This window comes from Candoia aspera, chromosome 7 (genome assembly GCF_035149785.1).
Source record: "Candoia aspera isolate rCanAsp1 chromosome 7, rCanAsp1.hap2, whole genome shotgun sequence".
Taxonomy (NCBI): domain Eukaryota; kingdom Metazoa; phylum Chordata; class Lepidosauria; order Squamata; family Boidae; genus Candoia; species Candoia aspera.
This window is the reverse complement of record NC_086159.1, coordinates 44,837,916-44,858,254: the sequence shown is the minus strand read 5'-3', so window position 1 is coordinate 44,858,254 and position 20,339 is coordinate 44,837,916.

Genomic DNA, 20,339 nt, shown 5'->3' with positions numbered 1-20,339 from the left:
TTGATCTATCCACAACAGAACAGCAAGGACTTGCTGATAGTGATCTTTTGCCTAGTGAGGACATTAAACCAGAAAAGCAAACTGAAGTTCTGTCTGATGAGACAGATGCTTCTCAGGAAAGTGATAAGAGTCAAAATTTAAGCCCCGTATTACCTCGCAGATCTCAGAGGAGTAATAAAGGCATTCCTCCATCATGTTTTCAGGCTGAAACAGTAAAGACTTTTCACATATTCACAGAACCTGGTCTTTAGAACAAGTGAATGCTTTACCACCTGAGATTGCACAAAATTGGCATTCTGCCATGCAACAGGAGTTAGCATCCTTGAAAGAAAATAAAACATGGAAACTGGTAAATCTACCTCCCAATTAACACTGTCTAGGTTGCAGGTGGATTTTCAAACTGAAAAGGGATGCTGATGGCAAAATCCAAAAATATAAAGCAAGGTTGGTTGCAAAAGGGTTCACTCAAAGGAAAGATGTAGACTTTGACAAGACTTTTGCACCAGTTACTAAAGGTGAATCAATTAGATTACTGTTAAAAATTGCTGCACTCAAAGGAATGTCAGTTCACCACTATGACATTCAAACTGCATTTCTCTATGGTGATTTAGACCACAAATTATACATGCAGCAACCCTCTGGCTATGACAAAGGGGAGAATCTGGTCTGTGAACTGCAAAAGTCAATCTATGGATTAAAACAGGCTGCTAGATCCTGGAACCAAAAATTAGATGAAAAACTGCAAAATTTTGGTTTTGAAAAAGGAAAAGCAGATCCATGTGTATATGTGAAGAAAGACAAACAAGACTGTATGTATCTGCATTTATGTTGATGATTTGCTGCTGTTCACATCAACAGAAAAACAAAGGCTTGATTTTGAAGCCTGCATGAAAAGCCATTTCACATTTCAAAAAGCCTTGGAACAGTAACTAATTACCTAGGCTTGGAAATACATAGGGCAAAGGATGGTAGCTTTCTGTTAAGCCAACGTAGTAAAATTCAAAAGCTCCTAGAAGATTTAAGCATGCAAGACTGTAAACCAGTCTCTACTCCTATGATACCAGATTTTCAGAAAGGAATAGGAGAAACTCAATTAACTGAGGCAAAGAAATATAGATCTGCAATTGGAAGTTTACTATACATTGCAAATCACTCTCGCCCAGATATATCAAATATCTGGCCATTTTAAGTAGACAGGTAGAGAAGCCTACATCTACTGGAAAAGCAGCACTGAAGAGGTTAATAAGGTATTTGCAAGGAACAAAGAATTATTGCCTGAAGCTAAATGCCTGTGGAACAGATAAATTGCAGGCTTTTGCCGATTCTGACTGGGGAGCAGATGTCAGTGACAGGAAATCCACTTCTGGGATTTTAATTCAATTTGCTGGGTCAAGCTTAGGCTGGCATTCTAGAAAGCAAACACTTGTTGCTCTTTCCACTGTAGAAGCAGAGTTTTATTCTCTAGCACAACCTGTAATGAGGTTGTATGGTTTAAACAGTTGTTAAAAGACATAGGCATGGAAGTGAACCAGCCTATAATTGTTTATGAGGATAATCAAGCTTCCATTGCTATGGCAAAATCTGAAGCCTACAAGAATAGGACAAAACATATTAATATTAGATATCAATATATCAAAGACATGATAGCTAAAAGGGAAATAATGTTAAAATATTGTGAATCAAAAGACATGATTGCTGATATTTTAACCAAACCTCTTGCTCTACCAAGACATACAGATTTGACAAAGAAAATTGGTTTGTGTCTTACTCCTTAGCCAAACAAAGGGGAGTGTTCTTTGTTTTTGCTCGGACCAAGCCACTAGGTTACCATGATAATAGAGTACTTTCTTAAGTATTGGCAGGGTGAAGAGGTTGAACTTAATTGTCCTCAGTTTGGGTGTTAATAGCTGCATTGCCCGGGGGAGGGCAGCTTGCCTGAACTTGTTTAGTTTTGCTTTTGCAGCCTCTCAGCTCAGTGCTCTCTGAGCGAGTGTGAATGCACAGCTTGTAAAATATGTTTTTGTGCTTTCTGTAAATAAATTTATTTTTATAGAAATGCCTGGTGTGTGATTTTTCTGATCTCTCAGGCCAAATGCTTTCCAGCACTCTGACAGCTATCAATGATAATTTTATACACATTATTCTTCTCACTGAGCAAGAATGGTCCTGAAAACTTCTGAAAACATTTTCAGCCAAGCACTGTTTTTTCCTTCCCATTTCCAAATTCTACTCCCTAATCTGGTTTGTTTGGACTCAGGACACATGACTTTATTTTTCTACTTGTTTTTCAAGTTACCAGAATCCAAAACATTACACCAAACACACATTGAAGACAGAAGTAGTCTTTAAATGCAAGCTGATTTAAAACTATTAGCATTAAACAATGGCATCTGTCAGGAATTTCCATATCCAGATGACACATATTGCCATTCATAGTTACCCCAGATCTGGTAGTCCTACTGTATTGCTATCCTTTGTGTGGAATGAAGACAGGGCTTCCTTACATTTAAGACACTGTGAATATAGATGGTGCAATATATACTTATGAGTAAATAATTATAAAACTTCTTTATGTCTATTTTCAGCCATTATCAACACTTGCTAGAAGAGTTTTCAACATTTTTGCTGAACATTTTGACACCCTTAACTATAATCCCTTGAATGCAGGCTGCAAAGTAGCCTTTTACACATAGGAATCACTGTTTTCTGATCCAGCTGTTTGACACCCACCTTACCCTTCCTTGAAAGTGCTGGTCATTGTCACGCTCATCATCTTTCATTTGTATCTCAGCAGGTGGGTGGATAAGCAATCAGGACCCATCAGCACTTAAAATATCTTTTCTTCCCAGAAACCAACCCACATTTTTTCTGCAAATAGTCATGAGAAATAGTTAAAACACAGATATGATCAAGAAGGCTCCACACATTCTTTTTGGAAAGAAAGCTTCTAAAAACTAAGTTTCCTATGGCATTTCCTGAGCTCCATACAAAATGTTATTTGAGCAGACCTCAGCCATTTCACAAATATGGGTCATATCTCAGCACACTTATGACTGCCTAGGCTGCCTGACTGTATGCTTGGCTAGACAAGCCTGTGTTTCTTTCTTAACCATTGATGTTATGGCAGACTGAGATCAAGAAGGAGCTGTTCCAGCTGAAGCTTTCAGTGTGATGACAATACAAAGAGAACACTGACATGTACTGCATCATTTTTTTTTTTTATGTGGTGACTTGATTTCATTTTCTTTGGAGGGCACCTGAACATTTTGAACAAGACAGAGCTATTAATAAAATTACTGATCCAGGGAAATCAATAGTCTACCTGAAACCTTTCTCCATCTTTAAAACAAAGCAAAACAAAGCTCAGAACAATGTGATAAAGTTTATCAGCCAATGTGAAGGGGAACATTGTTAAAATGTGTATTATATCTGATGAATACAGATATACAGAACTTGACCTTCAGCCTACCAGTCATATAGGAAGTCATAAAGGACTTCCGTTAAGATTTAAAGGAATCTTTAAGGATCTAGTCTCAGGTAAACACCCTAGTGTAACTTGTTTCAAATCGTTTTCAGCTTCCAGGCAATATATTATGTCTTGTAACAAGTTTAGTCTTAATCTAGACCAATTCTGTCACAAACTTTCATAAAACTATCCTTTGTTCTTATGTCTAGGGCTTCTGTTTTCTTGTGTATTTCATGTGATTTGAAAAATTAATTGTCGTGAATCATAGGTTTATTTATTAAAAAAAAATTGGGTGGATCTTCTTTTGACAGTTCTTCTGTCATTTTTTATACTTTTTTTTTATTATAAAGTTCTCTTTTTGTCTGCCGTTGCAAATATTAATTCTCCTCAGGAGAAGCAAGTATTTATTGCTGCTGGAGCTTCTTGTTGCTTATGTTCATCCACAAAGTACACAGATAGAAAAATGAAAATGAAATAGAAAGTACTGCTCCTGTTTTATTTTTATTTTTTATTTTGGTTGGTGGCAATTATAAATATAATGCAAGCTTTTCATCAGATCTTTATAGCATTGGCAGGCTGTGTTCTGATGTTGCTTTTATCTAGCATTACTGGCTATATGCTTACAGTATATATCTAATAATGAGGGGGTTGATTATATATATATATATTAGAAAAGATACAATTGCACACAGGCAAATAGTGAAACTAGGAAACAAAACGAATAGAACTGAATAATGAAAACATTGTTAAACATCCTCATCCCATCTCTCATGGTGATGAATTTCAGGGCAACAGTTTTCTTTGTAGAAATTTGAGACTTTCTCTGTCTCTCTGATACACACACACACATACACACACCCTCCAGAAAATAACAGAGCTGAGTACATTCCTTTAAGCAGATAACAAAATCAGTAATTCTGTATTAGTAATAGGATTAATTTATATTTTAGACAACAAATTCATCCAACTGTATTCTTTCTTTAAAAATTTTTTTTTTCTAAAGTCCAAATTCCAAACTCTTACATCTTCCAAATTCAAAAGTCACTCCAAAAAACACTCCAGTTTTTCTTTCATCTTCTTTAGCTGGCGAGTTTTCAGTCTCTCTGGCTTTGTTGGATAGCACTTTGCAACAGCTGAAGAGAGATGGCCAGCTATCCGGAAAAAAATCTCACTCTCATTAGCATCCATTCATGAAATATTTCTGGGCTTATTAACATGATATCCATCTAGCAAAGGATTCTCTCCTCCAGGCAGCCACAAAAATAGTCTGGGAAGGAAATAGTGGTAGAACATTAGACCTAGTTATATAATATTAACAAACGTGCATAAAAAAGACCCAAGATAGTGTAGAAAAACCTACATTATCTTCAGATGTGATGCCTTGTTTGCCAATCCTTTGTTACAGACATTAGAGCTCATCCTCACATCCTGATGCCCATGGAGTGAACATGTTTTACCAACCATTTCTGAAGGACAAGTCCCCATGATATCATCTCTATCTAATCCCCAGCCCACTGCCTGAAGTAGCCTCTTTAGTTGTTTTTGCTTGGAAGTAGTCTTTTCCTTCTCCCAAGACAACACTTCCCATGTGTACAATCTATAGCACCTCAGGTACAAGTCTGGAAATTACACCATCAGGGACACTGACCACCTCAGCTCCAACTGGTTCATCAAGTCTGCTGTGGATATCCCACTGCCCCCATCCCCTCTGGTTGCTTCGATGACCATTTCAGCTTTGGCTGCAGGACAAATGGATACCTGGTCTTCTTCTCTCCACTTCGGAACGCTGAACATCCAGATCTGTCTGTCAGCTAGGAATTTTTGTTCATCCATTCTAATGTAGGCACACCAATAATTCCCAGAGTTTCCTGGATCCTTCTCCTGGGTGGAATTGCTGTGGCCATGCTACTATTTTGTGTATGTGATGTGAGCAAAGTAGGGAAAGTATGCAAGACACACATAACTCACATATAGACACAAATGTGGAATGGGGGTAAGAGAGAGAAGAGTCTCTTTGTTTGACCAAAAAGGATTCACAGGGGAAATCAGCTTCAGAAGGAGAGAAGAAAGATCCATTAGTAGAAAAGCATGGAGAGCTCTCTACTTTGGGATTCTCTGCTTTGTATTTCACATCAGCTTTTCTGATTGCTCAGATATGCTTTTTTGGGCATGTTTTCTATAGGTATATCAAATTTGTAATTCTCTAGGCATTGATAGCACTATGAATTGATTTCACAGGAGTCACTGAGGGCTTTTTTTTTTTTTTTTTTTTTGGTGCATTCGAGTTAGTGGCAACTGCCTGGACTAGTCCCTGCAGTTTTCTTGGCAAGATTTCAGAAGTGGTTTGCCTGCTTCCTAGGGCTGAAAGACAGTGACTGGCCCAAGGTCACCCAGCTGGCTTTGTGCCCAAGGTAAAACTAGAACTCATGGTCTCCCAGTTTCTAGCCTGGTACCTTAAGCACTACACCAAACTGGCTTTTATCAGTCATCCAGATTACTGCAGGCCAAACTCAGAAGTTTAAAAATGGTTCCAAATAAATATGCCTTTATTTTTTCTGATACAAGTAAGCCTATCTACATGCATCCAAAATGATACCAGGGAGAAGGAGGGGTGGGAAGGAGAGAGATGTTCTTCAACCTCAGTGGGGCTTGTTTCTGAGTATATGTGAATAGAACATGACCTGCCAATGTAAGTCTGGGAAAAATGGGAACAATGAAACTACAAGCTCTTTGCTGATCCATTTTAGCTGGAACAACATTCAGTTTGGTAAGTTGTCCCTTCCTTGGATAGTCCACCTTTTTGCTCTGAGAAGCATGCAGTAAAAAAAGGCTAAATAAATAAATAATAAAAATTAAACCTTGGTTCTCCAACACCATCCTGCCACACATCCAAGAAAGCATTTGATGGCTGGTTTGCCTGCTGGTAGATGACATTGGGTGGTAAGGGAAAGAACAGCAGGGAATCCCCAATGCCTGTTCCAAAATTCTTCCTGCAGTAGAAACTGGAAGGACAACAACACTGTCCAGCCTCATTGTTGAGGTGTGGCAGAGACAGAACAAACACATAGACTCTTTTCCCAGTAAATCCCTTTCAGCCAGCTTGAATTTGACATCTACACTGGGCCAGGTGGATTTGAGGTTGGTATAAATATATTAATATATCAAGTAACCCAAGATTTTATTTTGCTCTGAGATTGGACATCACTTAGCCTGAGGTCAGACCTGATGGTCCCATTGGTTTCAGCAGGAAGAATTAAGTAGCAAGTTAAAGCATTTACTTTCTTCTAAAGGCTTTAATTATGTTGACTAGTTTGCACTCTTGTCTTTAGTGAAGTTTCTTAGGGAAAGTTCTTACAAGGAAATAACAGAAAAGGGCTTTCTTTTTCAGTCAGTATTCATCACTACCATCACTACACATACATTTTTTATTCTCAATAATCATTATTTTCGGTCTCTACATTCTGTGTTCCTTCCTCTGTTCTTTCTATATGTAGATTTCTATGTCGGTATTACACAGAAAAGAACTTTAAAAAAAAATCCAAACTGTGTTTACAGCCTTTGTGAAATGCCATATGTGAAGTATGTCTGAAAACCTGTAAGAGATTTTCTTCTCTCCTTTCCCCTTTGCATTATAAATAATTCTGGAAACATAAGGAAAGAATGATTGAAACTTGAATGTGTTATTTTCCTTAATGTGAAGAAAACAGAGAACCTCAAGCCTTAATTGAATTAAACAAAGTACAACATTTTATGGGTAAAATGGCTCACCGTAGGCTTATTATATGGCTCACTATAGGCTTATTGAGAACCACAAACTCCATTCTCACAGGATTCTTTCATATGTTCTTTTTTACACAACAACATTTGGTTATTCTAGAAATATTGCATTTTTTCAAAATGTATCACAAGGGCATAATTATTACGATCCAAAGATCAACTTCTGAAATCAAATGCTTTACATTCATTTACTGTTGGTTGGTTGTTGGGGTTAACAGTACACCTTTCTTACTCCTTGAGGTCCTTGCAACATGTTCATCTCAAGCATACTTTTAAGGCTCTTGGAATTATAAAATAAGTAACTGGAATCTTTCAGTAATTTATATTTTCTAGACAAATTGTATTTTAAATGTTGAATCTGAGATGAAAAATACTCCAAGATGGACTAGCAAAATAAACCACATAGGCCTTGAAATGTTACACCATTTTCCCCCCTCATTCAATATGTGCTGATAATAACATGAGATAATAGAGTACCAAATGCAGCCTAGTTCTGGAAGGTAGTTTCGGTGAAGTCTAAAACAGCTGATCATATTATTAGTGTAACTGAAATGCAGCCTAGATCATGCCAAGAGTTGCTAAATAGGTAATCATATAACTGCAGTGGAAAGCACACAGGAACCTACACTTATCAAGAATGCTTAACTCTGCATTGGGAATAATAATATAGGAAAGGCAACAGGGAAAGTTCCTAGGATTATAATCTGTTGAAATTAACTTCCTTACATCATGATGACTGGGAAACTTATTGAATTGCAAGACTTCAGACAATAATAAAGCAATCCCACGGTAAATCTAGAAAATCAAAGTGAATGACTTCTTTTTTTTCCCTTGCTGGCCCACAGTGGCAGGTGAGAAGTGTGTCATGTGTGTGTGAAGGAAATGGTGTTGGCTCAATCCATTTTCTATTAGCCTTTCATTGCCATTATTATTATGGTTGGTTGCACAGTCATCCAGATGTTTAGACTGGATTTGGCATTTTTGCCCACCTATCAATGGCATTTTTGTTCACCCAAGGGCCAGGGATAGCCAAATGTTCTTGTTTAATAATATTAAAGGTATTATCACAGCAGGATGTAAGCTGTTTGATCATGATCATGATCATGATCATCATCTGATGGCCTTCTAATATTTTTCCAGGCAGGGATGCCAGAAATACATCTCAACTGGTAATCAAAATTATAATTTTATATGTATGTATGTATGTATGTATGTATGTATAAAATATATTTTTGGAAGCAATATCTGATCTATTCATTACAGTTATTTAATGCAAATTTGCAAATTTGATTCTTAGTCTAATATATGATCATTGATGCTCCTTTTTTTCATTTCAAGCAAAACTGATATTATGAAGAAAGTAAACTCTTCCACTTCACCCAAGGATTCATTATTTTATAATATTACCCTTTTCCCCACCTTCAGCCTTCAACAGAGATCTTATATGTACTTGTCTGTTATGAGAGTAGAATACACTTTAAATAAGGTGAGATGGTAACTACTATGGATCAACATGGTATATCATATTATATATGATAAGGCCCACTTTTTTGTCATTGGTTGCAAGAACTAGGTAACTAGCTTTAAGATTTCCTAAAAATTTGCAATAGTTCAATGGCAGATTAAGTTCTACAATCTCTCAACCATATGGAAAAATATTATGTATGTCTGCTATCAGCTATATTCTTTATGATGATATTTGGTGATCCACATCAAAGAAACTTCTCTTCTCCAGTCAAGGTAAAGACTCTCCAAAGTATGTAGACATTCATTTGTTAGTGTAATGGCACTGGCTTCCATTTAAACTCCATCTGGCTTCCTTTATAGCTATGCTTTCAGGAATAGGAAGCTTTAGATCATTTGATAACCCAGTTTAGTCTGTTGGTGCACAGTAGATAGCTCCAACGTTCCTGGGTTTTTTTGCCGTAGAGCAGTTTTAAGTAAAGGTGGAAACTATTTGAGATGAAATATTGTGTACATATCTAATTTCTTCAGCTCAACTGTACTTGAACTAACAAATGAAATGATCCAGTAACTCAAGAAAACTCCTGTTTGTGTATGTGTGTGTGTGTATGTTCATCTATGTATTTGACAGCTAAGTAATGAACACTATTGATTTCCAATAGATCCAAGTTAGCAAAAATGCATTTTTTTCTTCATGCAATGTATACTTTTCAAATTCATTGGCAGAGAATGACAATTAGATTAGCATTTTTAAATGATAAACAAATTTACTGATTACCAAATCTATTAATGGAAATTTCACAAGAGCTAAACATGTCTGATTGTCATATATGAGATTAATAACTGGAAACAAAGGGGGAAAGCTGTTTTCACTCTGCTTTGTGAGTTATCTAAACGTGTTTCTGGATGATCAAAGCTACTTCTGTTCTTAGGATATGTTGCCATCTCATGTGGTGGGATGCAGTTGCTATTCTTGCTCACATAAAGCTCTCCTTGTTTGGAATTCAGAAGCCACTTTGTGGGGAATGCACAAGAAGGACAATTACAGAAGAAGGTGAGACAAAAATAATCTGACAGCTTTCAGGCAGGGACGAAAACATTCTCCTCCCCTTTACTTCTTATGTTTGTCGTTTTTCTATTCACATGCAATTGATAATTTTAATTCCTTAGTTTTACTTTTTATTATTTGATGTTATTTTCTTTAATTTTTTCATTCCACTTTGTTGCGTAAATCACACTGGAGCCTTCATTAGTTCTCGAAAAGCACTGTTAAAATGAGAGTATTTATAAATGAAACCATTGGGAGAGCGATACCAAATCTGACGTATCTTAATATGATCTCAGACAGCATGAAGGAAATTTCATATACAGTATGATACATTATATATTAGAGAATAGCTCTGTTTTCTCCTCCATTAGTATTTCTCACTAGCCATTCATACTCTCCCAATATGTATTCAGAGCACACACTCAGCCCATCAGTTATGTCCCAGTAATTACTGGGTAAGAGACATCTATGTTTCAGTGGTCCTGAGAGAGCAAGAGGTTCCCTTTATGTGATCTCCCACTGTTACATGATTTTTGTATTGTACTGTTCTTTTGTTCACTGTCACGTTTTTCTTTTATAAGAATGAGAAATTAATTGTCTTGTTTGAAAGGTTTGGTATGAACTCACCTCAATCATCTAAATAAAACAGCTGCACTTTCTGAGCTGTTTGTTCAGAGTCAGTTTCTAATCATTCTATTATTGCAGCAGAAAGAACAGACGGTTCCACCTTTTATCCCCATTCTCTTGCTTTTCATTTTGGATTGCTCTTAGCAAGCTATCTGGATCGCTATGGCTGCCACACATTGTGAGTGATCTGTGAAAGAAGCCATAGTCTTCAGTGCTAATTATACCTCCGATTTGCCTCACTCCTCCATATGTTCCCTATGCAAGTTATTTAAAGGCATTGGCTTAACGGGTAGAAGGGACGAGCTAAAGAGTATGCGGTAGAATGAAGAAAGTCTACGTAAAGCAGAAAGCTTGACTGAGATGAAATGAAGTCCAATTTCCCCGAGGGAGAAATGCTTGTCAGCATCTATCGTTCTGTGAAATGGTTCCATTTATTGTCCTAGCAAGTTTGGATCATGCTATAATCAAAAACAGTTCCCTGATCACTGACACATAGCTTAGACTATGAAAAGGATATAATTTTAAAATAATAATAATAATAATAATAATGCCTACAGATATTTAGTCCATGGAAGGAAAGTTCACTGCCTGCTTTTCCTTCCTGCCTCTGAAAAAGCCTTTTCAGATCAGGGAGCATGCCACAGGAATGTTTGTCTATGCACAAAGGTAACCGCAGAAAAATAATTTGGACAGATGTTAACTTAAGGAAGTTGAGGTAACGAATCATTCTTCTCCATACATTCTCCTGCACTTGATTTTGTATTATTGTATTTTGCTAGAATGGGATTTTAATGGACATCAGAGCACCCTCACTGCTGCCAATCAGGCTGCCTTTCCTATGTCTAGGGAAGGTACTGGAATGAGACAACATAAAAATGAAAGATAAGGAAGTGTCACATATCACTCACTGCCTCTCAGCAGTCTTTGATTATTTGCTAGTAAGCTTCACCAAGAGCTCCATCATTGCTGTAGAATCTGTATGAAGTCTCAGTAGCCACCTGTCAAAAAATCCAGTGCACCATTTTTTATTTTTTACATATGAAAAATAGACTTTTTCCATTTTCAGACTGCTAGATAACATGCCACGCTGCCTTTAAAATGTCAACCATGTGCTAAATAAGAATTCCAAATACACAAAAAGAGGTATTTTAAATAACTGGGAGAGGATATTGGAAATGCCTTCCCTGGGGGTTTCCCTCGAGTGCTTTGGGAACTTCTTTCCCTTGACATTTTATTACAATGCTTTTTGAAGCATTATATTCATGAAGCCTTTCTATTAAGCATCAAGATAGTTTCTTGCTTAATTGGATTTGCCCTGTTTGAGATTTATTGTTTACAACTAGAATGAATTACATTGCTGGGAAGCTTTAGAACTGCACCTCTTATTCTTTTCTTCCCCCCCTCCCCCCAACATTCAGGATCAGATATAACTGATCTAACTCACCTAGATTCAGAAAATCCTGTCCTCTTTTCAGCAGATATGCAACAAGCATAAAAAGCTACACATCATGTAGTTACAGGACTAAACTACTGTCAAATTTAGGGCACCTCTTTGCACTGAATACAGCAATCTTGAGCGAAAGGTTGAGTGAAAAAAGGGCACTAATGACTCACATCATGTCATTAGCAGAAAATATAAGCATTGATACATAAACAAGCAAAATGAGATTCGGAAACCTAGTGTCACAGATAGGGAGTGAAAAAATTTAAATTACTAGTTGCACTTTGTCAAAACCTTTTCAGTTTTGAGCATGCCTCCCTACCATCATTTAACTTGTTCTATAACTGTCGTGTCTGAAGTAAAAAAGAAAATAGTATGATTAATACTCACTTCTCAAGCTCCTAATTAAGGTATATTAATAAAGACAAATGCCTGGTAAGCACAATTTGAAACAAGAGACATATTGAAACAAAACAAGCAAAAATTTTGACAACAGTGACTCACAGAAAGGGAGACAGCTACATAGGGTTTATTTAAGTTTGAAGTTTGTAAATAAACAGGACGGCATCAAAGATCACCAGCATCTGGACTCATTTTATGAATATAAATATCTACAATATTACTAAAATAGAGATAGAGACCATCAGCCATGGACATGGCTACTTTGTTCAGATCAATGCACGAATCTAACTTACAAATGTTTGGGGAATTTCTCGCTTTCATGATTCTCCATGCCATTCTCTTTACAAACTATATGAAGTTTCTCCTCTCTTTCTTCAATTTTCTTCCATCTTCCCAAATCACCTCTTTTCTATACATCTCCATTTTGATTTTTTTTCCTGAATTTCTGTGTGAAGATTCCATCCCAGCTTAACCAATTTTAAATTTTCAGTGATGACTGTGAAGGATTGAAATTTTCTTAAACATTCCATTATGCCACAAAAGCATAATGTTATATTCAGAGAAATTATAAGTTAATACAGTAACATATTCAGTACCATGTTTTCAGATTTTTTATTGTGCCTGAATTAATTATTTTACACATCTCTCAAATAAATATGAATGTTTTGCCCAGTAGTGATATAGTAATTGTTGAAACTCTCTTAGCTACTTTTGTTATTGCAAGGTATATCAGGTGAAGGAGCATAAGGCTATGAAGATCCAAAGCTCTAAAAGAGTGTTATGGTTACTCAAAAGTTTTGAAAGAGAGGTATAAGTAAGACCAGTTACTACTGCAGTAATTAGGCAGTATACTTATAGATCTGGCATGTCCAAATCTGAAAATTCTAGTGGAGTTCCGAAATCCATACTACTTTTGGAAAATCTATTGCAGTACATTATTATCTTACTTTCTACAGATATTAGCATCCTGTTCATAACATTTTTTTTAGTACCAGATCATATTTCTTTTTGGGAATGAAATTGGAAATGAATGTGTAAAGACAACTGTTTCTACAGCTTTGAAGTTGCAATCCTGCTCTTATTTACTAGAATGTGTGAAATGATGCCACATGCTTCATTGAGGCACTCCACCTTGATGTGTCAAGGCATTTTATCTCATAAAAGCATCAAAACAAGGTTAATCCACCTCACTGTATCAAAGCACTTCAAAGGGGTGATTTGAGTGAAACTTCACCAAGGAGAAGTCCTCCTTCAAAGCTCTGCACACCCATATTATTTAGCAGAAGTGGAACTTGTTTCTGATGAAAACACCATGATGAAAATCATCTGTGAGAAAAGCGTATGTGTATATCGCAACATCTTTATTTTCATATAATATAAGCAATGATGAACAACTAATATTTTCCAGCATCTGTATTAGAATTCAGTGTTTTTTGGAGAAAGATGCTGCTCATCAGTTGGAAAACACAATGGCTGTTTCAAGTAGCATGTTTCTCTTCTTAGATTATTTGTTAGTGGATTCTCCTTCCAAATCCCCCTCCTCCTCCCTGGTATCTTTGTATTAGCAAAATTATGTAGGTGGTGATTTCTCCCAAGTGCATAAATGTTCTAGTGCAATAGTAGAACAGTCACAGGATGTGCGTAGGTGGTTGGGTGAAAATGTACCATGAAGGACTCAAACATATTTGACTATACTGGTGAAAAAGCCCTATCCAAAATCAGCCTGTGAATTACTGTATGTGAAACCAGCTTCCTTTCCTTTCTCATTTTCAGAACAAGTTATTTCTAATCATAAACATTTGAGGTTATTACTGCACAACTCCAAAAGCCTTTGGTACACTCTCTCATTAGGATTTCATTATGCTAAAGAGATGAAATTGCCTTCTGTCAAAAGAATGTACCATTTAGTTTAGCTCTTGGCTGCAGAAACTAATTGTTACTGAATCACAGAAGACAATGCCTGCTCTTACTCATTCATAAGGTCCATTGATTTCAGCAGAAATTTATTTGTTCATAATGGGACACAAGGTTGCATCTAGTATAATTTTCTTAATGATTATCATTTGATGGTAATCTCATCAATAGTTTTTCTTGTTGATTCATTCTGGGAATGTTCTATATTTTAAGGAGGCTTTCTTTCAGGAAGATCCTTGAACATTATATACATTCATCAACAATTCTCTTCTAATTGATGGGAGCTCATTGCTGTTAAAGCAGTAGCTGACAGTCTATGATTGTTTAAGCCAGAAAGGGTGAAAACATATTAAGACTTGAAAAGGAAGGACTATTTGGAAATCAAATAGAATATAATCTGAAAGGCACTGTCCATCTATTCTGTTCTGGTAATGCACTGGCATAGAAAGGATGACAAAAAATGAAAAAAAAATGTGCCATTTACTCTGTCTGCCTATGCATGTATTTTACTAGATTGCAAGGGAATAATTACTATCTTTGTAAATAGTAGTTGCAAGGCAGATTGGCTGCACTGAGGAGAATTTGATTTTGATTTTTAAAAAGCCAGTTTATCAGCCTATAGTATTTCAGATAAAAAAATTAGGACAAGGTGCCATATAATGAAAAATACACTAATATTCTTCCAAGGTAATGTTGCTCCATGACAGCCAAAAATGAAACGACAAAGTTGAACATAGAAACTTTCAGCATGACCCACTATATTATTCCTCCCCTTCCCCCCCACCCCCCAGGAATGAATAATAAAGGTGTGATGTGAGAATCAGTTCATTTTGTATGAGATCCAAAAGTGACAGATAAGATAAATATCACTCAGACTTGTAAGAGAGATGCTCACAGACCAAAATAAGAATTGCTTACACATAGGAAATGAGATTTGTAGGAAGAGCACTGGCTTAGAGTTTAAGGCTTAGTCCTTAGCCCTGACAGGGCCCTTCTCAACATTTATCTTCATCCATTGTAGAGATCAATGCCACATATCAGGCTGCAATCTGGGGACTAGGAGGTTCAGGATCTTTCATATTCCCATTCCCATTCAATCAACCTCTCTATTTGGTATGCAGGTTTTGGGAAACTGTGCAACTTGACCAAACAAGAAAACTTACTAGACAGAGGTATGGTGGAACTTTAGAGTTTTCTTCAATTCTTTGTAATATCCAATATGAATGTTAATGATCCTGGGATCAATTTTTGGCTTTTAAAGACACCCTAGTTTGGGCCAAACATTGTGGTAATTAGGCATTATAAAGCATTATAAAATTGTATGTACAGTAGATAAAAAGGTCGACACACCCCTGTTAAAATGTCAGGTTTTTGAGATGTAAAAAAATCAGACCAAGAAAAATCACTTCAGAATTGTTTCCACTTTTAATATAACACATAAGCTGTACAATTCAATTGTATCAATCTTGTATTTTATAGGTAATTACTCATTTTTGGGAGAGAATTTCCCAGAACATCTTATTATTTACTCTGGTGACAGGTTTATAATTAGTAAAATGCACTATGGTAGCATATGCTACTCATTGGGTATCAGAATATACTATTATATCAAGGTACAAGGAAAACATAAATTCAGTTTCCATTTTAAAATGAATTTACTTAATTTACTCTTCCAACATAAGCATGTATTGAAGGATGAGTGGAATGCACTGATTCTTCAGTATATTTTATTTCTTTTTCCAGGGCAGATTTTCAAGCAATACATGTGAAAAAAATTGTGTATTGCAAAAAGTGCACAGAAAAACTGCAGACATTAGTGAAAATAAGATACATAAATAAAATAACAAAAAATGTAGCAGAGAACAAAAATATTATATACACACACAAGCAGTATATGCATACATATACATACACACACACACACATATATAGTGAGAAATGTGCACAAAAATGTTCATTTTCACTTTTACATACTAATGTAAGGTAAGATAAAAAATCTCAGAGGGTAGAATAATGAGAAAATAAGATCAAACTTTAGTGGCTTTACACCTGTAGAGCAGACAAGGGTCAGGAACACTGTATTTTGACTTCCTGTCATAAACAGAAAACATCCCAAGACTCTCTGTGGTTGTCAAATTCTTAATATGAAGAAGTACATTTTCTGACACCCATGATAAATATTTCTATACAAAAAGACATTTATATAACTATGGGTCACCAACCTTTTTGTGCTGATGGACGCATTAGGAAGTTTGAAACAATTTTGTAGTAAAAATACTAGTTTTATTACAACCACTCCAAGACAGCCTAGAAAGATATGAGTTGATATAATGTAATTTTAGAAAAGTGTAGCGCTATCTGTGAATTACTACTATGGTTAATACTTAACAATTCACTCTCCAGTTCTTGTTTTTTGTATTTTTTTTTAAAAAATATCCTATATTTTAAAAATTATTCTGTTTATTTTAATTTTTAAAAGCAAGAACAGAATATTCCCAGATCTCGTACTGAAGAACTGTCTGATACCAACTAACACATAAGGTGGCTGTCTTATGAGAGAGAAAGGGGATCTTTTCTGTTGAGAGCCATATTTCCTTTGAGTAAGCTGTAAATTCTGAGCTGCTTAGTTAGAGAAGGCTTTGAAAATTAGGCCAAAGGCCTCATGTGTGTGTGTGTGTGTGTGTATGTATAATGCACTGTTAGCAAACAGACATTTTAGAGGAAATTTTCTCTCCTCAATTCTTTGTGAGAAATGTGTTCAAGATCCCTAGTGAAATTCTGAGATTTGTGTGGAGCTTAATCACTAATCCTTGTATGGCTTCTTCATTTGTATGTAAATCTCATTCATTTCCTATTTTTCTTCAGGTGAAAACATCCCTTGGAATGTACAAAATGAGCAGCCTGAAACCCTGGCACATTTTAAAGAATGATGTGGGGTCTTGCGTTGTTATAACCCTTTGGCATTTCAGACACTTGCATTCTTTTCTTTTTCTAAACAATTTATTGGCTAGCTTATAGCTAGCAGAATGGATGGTTGCCATGTCTTGAGATGCTTTCTGTTTATGACAGGAAGTCAAAATTTAGAGAATGGCTTGTAGTAGGAGGTTTAACTTCTGATGCCTTCGGCATTTCCTTAATCTTAGTTTCCTGTCAAGAATTTATATTCAAAGGCCACTGATTTCTTTCAAGTGATTCAGAGAAAATCTTGTGGCACACAGCTACTGAAGGTTCAAACTTTTAATGCCTCTGACTTTGCAATTTCCTCAATATTATGGGGATTAATTTGTATAGCCTGTAAGATTTATTATAAAATCTCAGGGTAATTCGTTTTCATTGAGCAGACATAAGAGTACTCATGGCAGGTATTTTGACGGATTTTGTGCACAAATTGTGAAGTTCTAATTATTATGATTTGACTGAATAATAATAAAAACCCACAGCTCAAAACCTAGGATAAAACATCTTAAAGACACCTACTTGGATTCCTGTCCTCTGTATAAAATCCTTGTACTGAGTACAATAGATAGACTCTCATGTTTGAATGAAAGAGATAGATGTTAAAATCATGTTTTAAGTACACATAAGGTTTGATTCAATATGTGCATCCCCATTGCTGTTGTGTGAACTGATTCATTTCCATTTGTAAACTGTTTTATGGCATAGTACATTGTATAAAGCTTATTCAACCAATCAACTGTGCCTTAACAACATGTTTAAATCCATTGTAAATGTAATTGGGATCCCTCTGGTTACAATTTTAAGTGCAAATATGCATAATTCTGCTTTTCAATTTACTGAAAACATCCCTGTTAAATTAGTTTCTGAGAGAGATACTTTGTTTTGCTTTAATTATTAAATTAAATTTAAAAGATGGGTTCTACCTTGTAAGAGTCCATTTCCATCTCTATCCTTCCTAGAAGATCCCTTCCTTGTGATCTGCACAAGAGGCTCTTACTCAGTTACAAGAAGGGACTAGAATGACTGCTGCTACTTTGAAAGAACAGCAGGACCTTGCACAAATGCCATTCAGAATTTCTGCATCCCTCTTTCTAGCCCCCTTTCACATATTTATTGCACTGGTTTCCAACTAATGGTTTTAAGAGACATTTGGCTTAATTTGCCCTTCATTTAATTTGTCAGGAAATATGTGTCAAGTCCCTTACAACAGCTCACAACTAAGAAAGCAAGACTGTCACACAGATTTGAGAGTAGGAAGGTTTACTGCAATCTACCAAGAAAGCCAAGTATGTGTAGGGCAAAGTATGTGTTCAAGATAAAATCTTTATTCTGAACATCTGTAAAATACATTATTATTAAAATGACATAAACAATCAGTAATATGCACTGATTATATATTTACAATATTAGACTACATGTGGATAGCAAATTCCCCTCAGTTTGACTCAGAAATGTATCACCAAGTCCAAATACATGTTACAGAAATGTAAAGGGCAGAAAAATTGACAAAATTTGCCTCATGAGCCTTATTCAAATCATAATGTAATTTTACTACACTGCTATACTACGTTAAAATGACATGAGCATCAGTGACACATATTGATTCCATATTTGCAAAATTATACATTGGTGGCTAGCAAATTCCCTGCTGATTGATTTGGAAATGTGTCACCAAGTACAAATAATTCTTAGAGAATTCTCAGAAGGGCACAATTGACAGTTTTGTCCCATACCTTCTAAATCAAATCATAGTATAACTTTGTAATATTATATTAATTCATATAAGTCTTTAACCAAGCTCAGTTCAAAGAGCTGAACAAATACCCTTGCCTTGGGAGATTTGTAAAACTTTCTATATTTAAGTCCACCCTTCCTTGCTTCTCATCATTTCTCCAGGGAATTCAAGCCAGCACACATCTATCACACATACTGTATTTTACTGTCACTGCATTTCTATGATGAAAGCTGGGCTGAGAGGTAGTTCCTGGCCCAAAATTATGAAGTGAATTTTACGGCTGACTTGAGAGTCAAACTTATATCTCCTCAATCTGTCTGCTCTCTAAATGATCCTATGCATGTTTCAGTAAAAGGTTAATTAATCACCGAGATGTCTTTAGTCAAATACTAAAAAAAATTAAATTCATTGTGGCACAAGATTTTGTAAGCAAGGCAAAAAATATCTCATATGGTGATCTCATTCTCCTACTCTTGAGATATCACTTGAAACATTTAAAAATATGTCTTCTCTACATGTGAGGAGAGAAAACACAAATGGGTATGCTACATTGCTATTTATTTTCCACACATATGAACCAGAAAGACCCCTTATCTGAAGTGGCACTATGCAAATTAAAACGTCCCCAGAATTCTTCCAGAACTCCTTTATTATTGTACAGAGAACCTTCACCAGACCAGCAGACAGATAAATTCCTCTCTGTAAATAATTGACTTGTAAATAGTGGTAAAAATGGGCACAGATATTGAACTTTCCTATTACTCCCAGCAAGCAGGGATGTCCATAAAAAGGAGCAGGGCTTTGATTACACATTACAACCACCATCTTGATTTTTTGACACCATCTGCCAGAATGCCTAGGCAGAGCCCAAATATGCACAAAATAAGAAAAGGGTCAAACTTTAGAATATATATTTTATTCTGTTGTCAAGAAACAGAAAACCACCTAAAGCTTCACAGCTGAGAGACCTCTCCAAGCCAGCTGCAATTATCAGCATCTGTTATCCTGCTGTACTTTGGCTAGTCCTGCCTTGACAAGCAGAAAGGCCAAGTTCCTGAAGTTCAAGCACTCTGTCTTAAGATGAAGCATTAAGAAAGAAAGGCTGCCTGAGCAGGCCATGCAGATGAAAGCTGCCTGGAGGGTTCTTTACAATCTACCAGGATTCCACAAGGTTTTCATATAAGCCGGATGGCCTAACATTCCATTGCTAGCTTTCCAGTCCAGAGCGCTGCTCCTATTAGTCCTGCCCTTCTACAAAGAAGATAAAGAAAAGATATTTCCTGGGCTTTTATTTAGAAGCACTTTCCAGAACATCTAGACCTGGGATGACCTGATAGCACAGATTGTTTTATTGATGATAGTAGGTGGTATTTGGCTCTATTTCGTTGGTGCAGCCAAGACCCCAAGTGCATTTTTTAAATGAATGGAAATATCTTTGAAAAGATCAGATGGGACAGATAGCCTACTTTAATTGTAGCATAACCAAAGAAATAGAGATTAAGAGATG